Below are 10,316 nucleotides of genomic sequence, written 5' to 3'. Positions count from 1 at the left end.
CAGAAGTTTAGGAAGTGGTCTGTGCTCACTCAATGGAATGAGTGCGCCCTGGCGGCGATTTTCATAAAGAGTCTTTCGGAAGCCCTTAAAGATGATGTGGTGGGGTTCCCCACACCTGTGGGTCTGAATGAGTCTATGTCTTTGGCCATTCAGATAGATCGGCTTCTGTGGGAGCGCAAACCTGTGCACCATCTGGCGATATTTTCTGAGCAGAAACCTGAGCCTATGCAAGGATTCTGACCAGAGTTGAACGGCAAAACCACAGACGTCAGAATGGGTTGTGCTTTTACTGTGGTGATTCTACTCATGTTATCTCAGAGTGTTCTAAGCGCACAAAAAGGTTCGCCAAGTCTGTCACCATTGGTACTGTACAACCTAAATTCATTTTGTCTGTTACTTTGATTTGCTCTCTGTCATCCTACTCAGTTATGGCTTTTGTGGATTCAGGTGCCGCCCTGAATTTGATGGATTTGTCATTTGCCAGGCGCTGTGGTTTTATCTTGGAGCCTTTACAGTTCCCTATCCCACTAAAGGGAATTGATGCTACGCCATTGGCCAAGAATAAGCCTCAGTACTGGACCCAAGTGACCATGTGCATGGCTCCTGCACATCAGGAGGTGATTCGCTTTCTTGTGCTACATAATTTGCATGATGTTGTCGTGTTGGGTCTGCCATGGCTGTAGGCTCATAATCCAGTCCTGGATTGGAAAGCTATGTCTGTGTCAAGTTGGGGTTGCCAGGGAATTCATGGTGATGCTCCTTTGGTGTCAATTGCTTCTTCTACTCCTTCTGAAGTCCCTGAATTTTTGTCGGACTACCAGAATGTATTTGATGAGCCCAAATCTAGTGCTCTACCTCCTCATAGGGATTGTGATTGTGCTATAAATCTGATTCCTGGTAGTAAGTTCTATAAGGGACGACTTTTTAATTTATCTGTACCAGAACATGCCGCTATGCGGAGTTATATAAAGGAGTCCTTGGAGAAGGGGCATATTCGCCCGTCCTCGTCCCCTTTAGGTGCGGGGTTCTTTTTTGTGGCCAAGAAGGATGGTTCTCTGAGACCCTGTATAGATTATCGCCTTCTAAATAACATCACGGTCAAATTTCTGTACCCCTTGCCACTGTTGTCCGATCTGTTTGCCCGGATTAGGGGGGCCAGTTGGTTCGCTAAAATAGATCTTCGAGGAGCGTATAATCTTGTGCGCATAAAGCAGGGCGATGAATGGAAAACAGCATTTAATACGCCCGAAGGCCATTTTGAGTACTTGGTGATGCCTTTTGGGCTTTCTAATGCCCCCTCTGTGTTTCAGTCCTTCATGCACGACATCTTCCGAGAGTATCTGGATAGATTTATGATTGTGTACCTGGATGATATTTTGGTCTTTTCTGATGATTGGGAGTCTCATGTGAAGCAGGTCAGGATGGTATTTCAGGTCCTGCGTGCCAATGCCTTGTTTGTGAAGGGCTCTAAATGTCTCTTCGGAGTCCAGAAAATTTCCTTTTTGGGCCTTATTTTTTCTCCTTCTACTATTGAGATGGATCCAGTAAAGGTCCAGGCTATTCATGACTGGACTCAACCTACATCTGTGAAGAGTCTTCAGAAGTTCTTGGGTTTTGCTAATTTTTACCGTCGCTTCATCAATAATTTTTTCTGGCGTGGTTAAGCCTTTGACGGATTTGACCAAGAAGGGTTCTGATGTGACGAATTGGTCTCCTGCGGCCGTGGAGGCCTTTCAGGAGCTGAAACGTCGGTTTTCTTCGGCTCCTGTCTTGCGCCAGCCCGATGTCTCTCTTCCCTTTCAGGTCGAGGTTGATGCTTCTGAGATTGGAGCAGGGGCTGTCTTGTCGCAGAGAAGCTCTGATGGCTCTGTGATGAGACCATGTGCTTTCTTTTCAAGAAAGTTTTCGCCTGCTGAGCGGAATTATGATGTCGGTAATCGTGAGTTGTTGGCAATGAAGTGGGCATTTGAGGAGTGGCGTCATTGGCTTGAGGGAGCCAAGCATCGTGTGGTGGTCTTGACTGATCACAAGAATTTGACTTATCTCGAGTCTGCCAAACGGTTGAATCCGAGACAGGCTCGATGGTCGCTGTTTTTCTCTCGTTTCGATTTCGTGGTTTCATATCTTCCGGGTTCGAAAAATGTGAAGGCTGATGCCCTTTCTAGGAGTTTTGTACCTGACTCCCCGGAGGTTTCTGAACCGACTGGTGTCCTCAAAGAGGGGGTGATTTTGTCTGCCATCTCTCCTGATCTGCGACGGGTGTTGCAGGAGTTTCAGGCCAATAGACCTGACCGTTGTCCTCCGGAGAGACTGTTTGTCCCGGGCAGATGGACCAGTAGAGTTATTTCCGAGGTTCATTCTTCAGTGTTGGCGGGTCATCCTGGGATTTTTGGTACCAGGGATTTGGTGGCGAGGTCCTTTTGGTGGCCTTCCTTGTCGCGGGATGTGCGTTCCTTTGTGCAGTCCTGTGGGATTTGTGCTCGGGCTAAGCCTTACTGTTCTCGTGCCAGTGGATTGCTTTTGCCTTTGCCTGTCCCGAAGAGGCCTTGGACGCATATTTCCATGGATTTTATTTCGGATCTTCCTGTCTCTCAGAGGATGTCTGTCATCTGGGTGGTTTGTGATCGTTTTTCTAAAATGGTCCATTTGGTACCCTTGCCTAAGCTGCCTTCCTCTTCCGATTTGGTGCCACTATTTTTTCAGAATGTGGTTCGTTTACATGGTATTCCGGAGAACATTGTGTCTGACAGAGGATCCCAGTTTGTGTCCAGATTTTGGCGGTCCTTTTGTGCTAAGATGGGCATTGAATTGTCTTTTTCATCGGCCTTCCATCCTCAGACGAATGGCCAAACCGAACGAACTAATCAGACCTTGGAAACTTATTTGAGATGTTTTGTTTCTGCTGATCAGGATGATTGGGTGACTTTTCTGCCATTGGCTGAGTTCGCCCTCAATAATCGGGCTAGTTCTGCTACTTTGGTTTCACCGTTCTTTTGAAATTCTGGGTTTCATCCTCGTTTTTCCTCGGGTCAGGTTGAGCCCTCTGACTGTCCTGGGGTGGATTCTGTGGTGGATAGGTTGCAGCAGATTTGGAACCATGTGGTGGACAATTTGACGTTGTCCCAGGAGAAGGCTCAGCGCTTTTCTAACCGCCGTCGCTGTGTGGGTCCCCAACTTCGTGTGGGGGATTTGGTATGGTTGTCTTCTCGTTATGTCCCGATGAAGGTTTCCTTTCCTAAGTTCAAGCCTCGTTTCATCGGTCCTTATAAGATTTTGGAAATCCTCAACCCTGTGTCATTTCGGTTGGACCTCCCAACATCGTTTGCCATTATATAATGTGTTCCATAGGTCATTGTTGCGGAGATACGTGGTGCCTGTGGTCCCTTCTGTTGATCCTCCTGCTCCGGTCTTGGTCGAGGGGGAGTTGGAGTATGTGGTGGAGAAGATCTTGGATTCTCATATTTCGAGACGGAAGCTTCAGTACTTAGTTAAATGGAAGGGCTATGGTCAGGAGGATAATTCCTGGGTTGTCGCCTCCGATGTCCATGCGGCCGATTTGGTTCGTGCCTTTCATTCGGCTCGTCCTGATTGGCCTGGGAGCTCTGGTGAGGGTTCGGTGACCCCTTCTCAAGGGGGAGGTACTGTTGTGAATTCCGTTCTCGGGCTCCCTCCTGTGGTCATGAGTGGTACTGTGTGAGTTTGTTCTTGGGCTCCCTCTGGTGGCCTTTAGCGATATGGCTGGGCTCAGCTGCTTCATTTCCTTCTATGCTGGGCCTATTTAACTCACCTGGACCTTCATTTGTTGCCTGCTGTTGGTGTATTCAGTCCTGTTTCTGAGAGCTCCTGAATATTCCTTGTGACCAGTCTCCTGCTGGAGAAGTAAGTTTGTTTGTTCATTTTGCTCATTATTTCCTTGAAAACGTTTCTTTGTATATGATGAGTTCAGTCCAGCTTGCTTATATGTGATTTTTCGCTTGCTGGTTAGTTCTGGGGTGCAGAGTGCACCCCTCACATCGTGAGTCGGTGTGGGGGTTCTTGTATTCTCTGCGTGGTTTATTTTTGATAGTTTTGTACTGACCGCACAGACTCCTATCTATTTTCAGTCTATCTAGTGTTAGCGGGCCTCATTTGCTGAACCTGTTTCATTTCTACGTTTGTCTTTTCCCCTTAACTCACCGTTATTATTTGTGGGAGGCTGACTATAACTTTGGGGTTATTTCTCTGAGGCAAGTGAGGTCTTTGCTTTCTCTCTAGGGGTAGTCAGTTTCTCAGGCTGTGAACGAAGCGTCTAGGATTTTAGGAACGCTCCACAGCTGCCTTTAGTGTTTGTGGATAGGATCAGGATTGCGGTCAGTATAGCTTCCACATTCCCAGAACTTGTCCTATATTCTGGTCATATGTGTCAGGTCAGTTTTGAGATCCTACCACCGGATCATAACACATGTCATCGTCATAGAGATGATACTGCAAACCATGGGATTCTATGAGATGTCCCAGATGGAGATGTAGAGTAGTGGTCCTAGCACTGAGCCTTGAGGAACACCGACAGACAAGGGGCGATGTGAGGAGGTTGTGTGGGAGAGGGAGACACTGAATGTTCTGTCTGTTAGATGTGACAAGATCCAGGATAGGGCCAAGTCTGTGATGCCAAGACATGAAAGAATCTATGGCAGGATGGAGTGGTCCACAGTGTCAAAGGCAGAAGATAGGTCCAGGAGAAGGAGGACAGAGTAGTGTCGCTTGCTCTTGGCGGTTAGTAGGTCATTGGTGACTTTAGTCAGGGCAGTTTCAGTTGAGTGATGGGGTCGGAAGCCAGATTGTAACCGGTCAAAGAGGGAGCAGGAGGAGAGGTGGGAGGACAGTTCAAGATGGACATGCTGTTCCAGTAGTTTTGAGGCATAAGGGAGAAGAGATTTTGGCCGATAGCTAGACACAGAGGATGGGTCGGGTGAGGGCTTTTTGAGGATTGGTGTGATCTTGGCATGTTTGAAGGATGAGGGGAAGACACCAGTTGTGAGTGAGAGATTGAAGAGGTGTGTTAGGGTTGGGATGAAGACTGTGGCAAGGTTAGGGATGAGGTGGGACGGGAGCGGATCAAGCGTGCAAGTGGTGAGGTGTGATCTTGACAGGAGGGTGTAGAGCTGATCTGTCATGGTGGAGAAGCTGGTTTTGGAGGAACAGGGTTGAGCAGCTAAGAGGGGCATTGGGGGATACGGGCCAAAGCTTTCTCTGATCATATCGATCTTCTGTTTAAAGAAAGAGGCAAAGTCTTCAGCAGAAATGAGAGGGGAGGAAGGAGGTGCTGGGGGAAGGAGTAGTGAATTGAAAGTGTTGAAATGCTGTTTAGGGTTGTGCGACAGGGAGGATATGAGAAATGAGAAGTTTGTTTTACAGCAGTGAGCGTGGACTTGAAGCTGGCGAGGGACTGCTTGTATGCGATGAAGTGCTTGGCAGAGTGGAATTTCTTCCATCTCCGCTCAGCGACCCTGGAAGCCCGTCTAAGTTCTTTCATCAGGCTGTTCAGCCAGGGCTGTCGATTGTATGATTTTTGCTATGCATGAGGGGGGCGGCCGAATCGAGTGTTGCTGTTATTGTGGTGTTATAAAAAGTGGCAGCAGCATCTGTGCCATGAAGGGAAGCTATGAAAGAGGGAGAAGGGACTCAGAGGGTGATTGCAAATTGAGATGTTTGAGATTTTTGCGAGGGTGAGGGAGTTTGTGGGGTGAGGGTTGCGCACTAGGAGAGGAGAGGGAAGAGAATGTCAGTAGGTTGTGGTCAGACAGGTGGAGGGGTGAGTTAGTGAGATTAGTGAGGGAACAGAAGTGGGTAAATATAAGGTCTAGTGTGTGACCATCTTTGTGAGTGGCCGCAGAAGACCATTGTTTAGAGGCAGCTGAGGTGGAAGTGTCAATGGGAATATTGAATTCACCCATGATGATAGTGGGGATGTCAGCAGAGAGGAAATGAAGTAGCCAGGTGGTGATGTGGTCGAGAAAGGAGGAGATGGCTTCTCACACCCCTCACCCCAGCACCAAACATGGAGGAGTTGGCTTGCTCCTGTCCGACATCTGCTCCTTTACCCCAATTCCACTACCTCCTCTGCTACTCTCCCCTCATTTGAGGTGCACTCCATCCGCATCTATTCCCCCTCCAACCTCCAACTGGCTGTCATTTACCGCCCCCCAGAACTAGCCAAGAATTAGAAAGAGGCATGGCTTGAGGGCCGCATAATAAAGAGGAAGAGGATAGAAAAATTAAGAAAATGAGAACCGTATACCCTTGTTTGGGTGGGATAGGGTGCATGGGAATACACCAAAAGAAAAGGAACACTTTAGCTGACTTTATGTTCCGCTGCTGTCATCTGATGGGTTGAGAAGTCTTGGCCAATCCAAGCTTTGTTCGTTTGGATAAGAGTCAGCCTGTCAGCATTTTCAGTTGACAGGTGGATGCACCTATCAGTTACTATGCACCTGGTGGCACTAAAAACCAGCACCTCCAAGGCATAGAGGGACAAGTTCATGCCACATGTCCAGCTTGGATACCCAATAGTTAATAATAATAATAATAATAATTTTATTTATATAGCGCCAACATATTCCGCAGCGCTTTACAACTTATAGAGGGGACTTATACAGACAACAGACATTACAGCATAACAGAAATCACAGTTCAAAACAGATACCAGGAGGAATGAGGGCCCTGCTGCTCGCAAGCTTACAATCTATGAGGAAAAGGGGAGACACAAGAGGTGGATGGTAACAATTGCTTTAGTTATTTGGACCAGCCATAGTGTAAGGCTCGGGTGTTCATGTATATAACAGTACAGACACAGAGGCTATTAACTGCATAAAGTGTATGAGAACATGATGGAGGAACGTGATTATGTTGTTGTTTTTTATTAATAGGCCACACAGGGATAATTAGGTTAATGCGTTGAGGCGGTAGGCCAATCTGAACAAATGAGTTTTTAGTGCACGCTTAAAACTGTGGGGATTGGGGATTAATTGTATTAACCTAGGTAGTGCATTCCAAAGAATCGGCGCCGCACGTGTAAAGTCTTGGAGACGGGAGTGGGAGGTTCTGATTATTGAGGATGCTAACCTGAGGTCATTAGCAGAGCGGAGGGCACGGGTAGGTTGGTAGACTGAGACCAGAGAGGAGATGTAGGGTGGTGCTGAGCAATGGAGTGCTTTGTGGATGAGGGTAGTAGTTTTGTACTGGATTCTGGATTGGATGGGTAGCCAGTGTAATGACTGGCACAAGGTAGAGGCATCGGTGTAACGGTTGGCGAGGAATATGATCCTGGCAGCAGCATTCAGGACAGATTGGAGCGGGGAGAGTCTGGTAAAAGGTAGGCCAATTAGTAGAGAGTTACAATAGTCCAGACGAGAATGAATAAGTGAGACAGTAAGAGTTTTTGCAGAGTCGAAAGTAAGAAAAGGGCGAATTCTGGAAATGTTTTTGAGAATAGTTGCACAACACAGAGAAATCACGGAGGATGCGGGTTGGATCAGCTAGGTATTCCTTAATCATCTTCCAAAACCTTTCTCTCCTTGTCAGAATACACTGCACATCAGGGCATAATAAACTGCTCAAGACCTTTAATAGTCTTCCCTGTCTTTGTTAGACCTAGAGTATGTCTTCCTCATCTGTACTCCTTGGTTGTCCAAGGAACTATGACCTCTGTCGCCAGTGTTGTCAGGCGGGAATTTTTGTACTAATTGTTCACCTAGGGCCTTCTGGTATGGCATCATTTTACTAAGCCTTTCTGCCACAGTAAGGAGAGATGGGAAGTTCTCCTTATAGTGTGGGTCGAGAAGGATGAACAAACAGTAATCAGTATTAGCCAAAATGCATACAGTTGTGTGAAAAGTGTTTTCCACTTCTTGATTTCCTATTGTTTTGCGTGTTTGTCACACTTAAATGTTTCAGATCCCCAAACAGATTTAAATATTAGACAAATATAACTCAAACACAAAATGCAGTTTTTAAATTAAGGTCTTTGCTATTAAGGGAAAAAGAAATCCAAACTTACAAGGCTCTGTGTAAAAAAAAAAAACAACTGCAATCAAGCATTTGTGATAACTGGCAATGAGTCTTTTACAATGCGCTGGAGGAATTTTGGCCCATTCATCTTTGCAGAATTGTTTCAATTCAGCCACACTGGAAGTTTTCCAAGAATGAAACGCCTTTTTAAGGTCATGCCACAGCATCTCAATCAGATTAAGATCAGGACTTTGACTAGACCACTCCAAAGTCTTAATTTTGTTTTTCTTAAGCCATTTGGATGTGGACTTGCTGGTGTGTTTTGCATCTTTGTCCTGCTGCATAACCCAAATGTACTTCAGCTTGAGGTCACAAACTTATGGCCAGACATTCTCCTTCAAGATTTTTTGACAGACAGCAGAATTCATGTTTTCATTTATCACAGCAAGTGTTCCAGGTCCTGACACAGCAAATCAGCTTCAGACCATCACACTACCACCACCATTTACCATTTACTATTGGTATGATGCTCCTTTTCTGAAATGCTGTGTTACATCTACACCAGATTTAATGGGTCATACACCTTCCAAAAAGTTCATCTTTTGTATCGTCAATCAAAGTCTTGGGGATCATCAAGATGTTTTCTGGCAAAACTGAAACGAGCCTTTATTTTCTTATTGCTCAGCAGCTGTTTTTGTCTTGAAACTCTGCCATGCAAGCCATATTTGCCCAGTCTCTTTCTTATGGTGGAGTCATGTACACTGACCTTAACTGAGGCAAGTGAGGCCTGAAGTTCTTTGGATGTTGTTGTGGGGTCTTTTGTGATCTCTAGGATGAGTCATTGCTGCGCTCTCTGGGTAATTTTGGTGAGCAGGCACTCCTTGAAAACTTCAATACTGTTCCACGTTTTTGCAATTTGTGGATAATGGCTCTCACTCTGGTTTGCTGGAGCTTTAGAAATGGCTTTATAACCTTTTCCAGACTGATAGATCTCAATTACATTGTTTCCCATTTTTTTCCAGAATTTCTTTTTATCACGGCATGAGGTCTAGTTTTGAGGAGCTTTTGGTATACTTAATTTTGTCAGGTAGGTCCTATTTAAGTGATTTCTTGATTGAGAACAGGAGTGGCAGTAATCAGGCCTGGGTGTGGCAAGGAAATTTGAACTCAGCTTCCCAAAGATGTGATAAACCACCGTTAATTTATGTTTTCCATTAATAATGAAGACCTTAATTTAAAAACTGCATATTGTGTTTACGTATCTTATATTTGTCTAATATTTAAATTTGTTTGGTGATCTGAAACATTTAAATGTGACAAACATACAAAATAATAGGAAATCAGGAAGGGGCAAACACTTTTTTACACAACTATATAATGCAAAAGGTTCCCCTATCCCAGATAATTTTGCACTCCAAAAGTCGAATAGTGTGCCTTCCTTCCGCAACCTGCCATGCACCTAAACAGTAATTTTTCACCATATATTGGATATCAGTATAATCAGGAGAAACTGCAAAAGAAACTTTTGGGTCCATTTCCTCTTGTTGCCATTGTGAAAAATGAAAAAATGGGGCTAAAGCAACATTTTTGTGGGAAAAATGTAAATTTAAATTTTTTCCTTCTACATTGCTTTAATTTCTCTGAAGCACTTAGAGGGTTAGTAAACTTCTCCTTGAGGAGTGTAGTTTTTAAAATGGTGTCACTTTTAGATTTTTTTCTGTCATATAGACCCTTTAAAGTTACTTCTAATGTGACGCGGTCCCTAACAAAAATGGTTATGTAAATTTTCTTTAAGGGCATAAAATTAAAAGTTTGAAAATTGTGAAATTTTCCTTTTTTCGTCAAATTATCGATATGTAAATAAATAAATGAACATCATTTCGACCTAAATTTACTACTAGCATGAAGTACAATGTGAAAAAATAGCCTCAGAATCACTGGGATATGTTGATACTTTCCAGAGTTATTACTACAAAATGAAACTGTTCAGAATTGAAAAATTTGTACTTGTAAGGAAGGTGACAAAAGGCCTGGGGATGAAGTGGCTAAAGTGTATTTTATGTGTATTCCCTTGTGGGGTTTTTTATTGTCCGTTATTGCGGGCAGGGTTTGGGATTCACCAATTACAACTTTTTTAAAAAAGTCAAAAACTTAGTGTAGTCCAGTAACCCCTGTAGTTATTTTTGTGATGTTTTAGGCCACATACTGTACACACGCGGCTCCGCTCCGGACACCTTATACACACGCGCTTTATGGACACAGGGAGGTGTCCATAAATATGAATGTTTGCATTTCTTTTGCTTGTCCCGATACTGTATGTTATAAGGTAT

This window comes from Ranitomeya variabilis, chromosome 4, assembly GCF_051348905.1.
Source record: "Ranitomeya variabilis isolate aRanVar5 chromosome 4, aRanVar5.hap1, whole genome shotgun sequence".
NCBI classification, from domain to species: domain Eukaryota; kingdom Metazoa; phylum Chordata; class Amphibia; order Anura; family Dendrobatidae; genus Ranitomeya; species Ranitomeya variabilis.
This window is presented reverse-complemented; position numbering follows the sequence as displayed.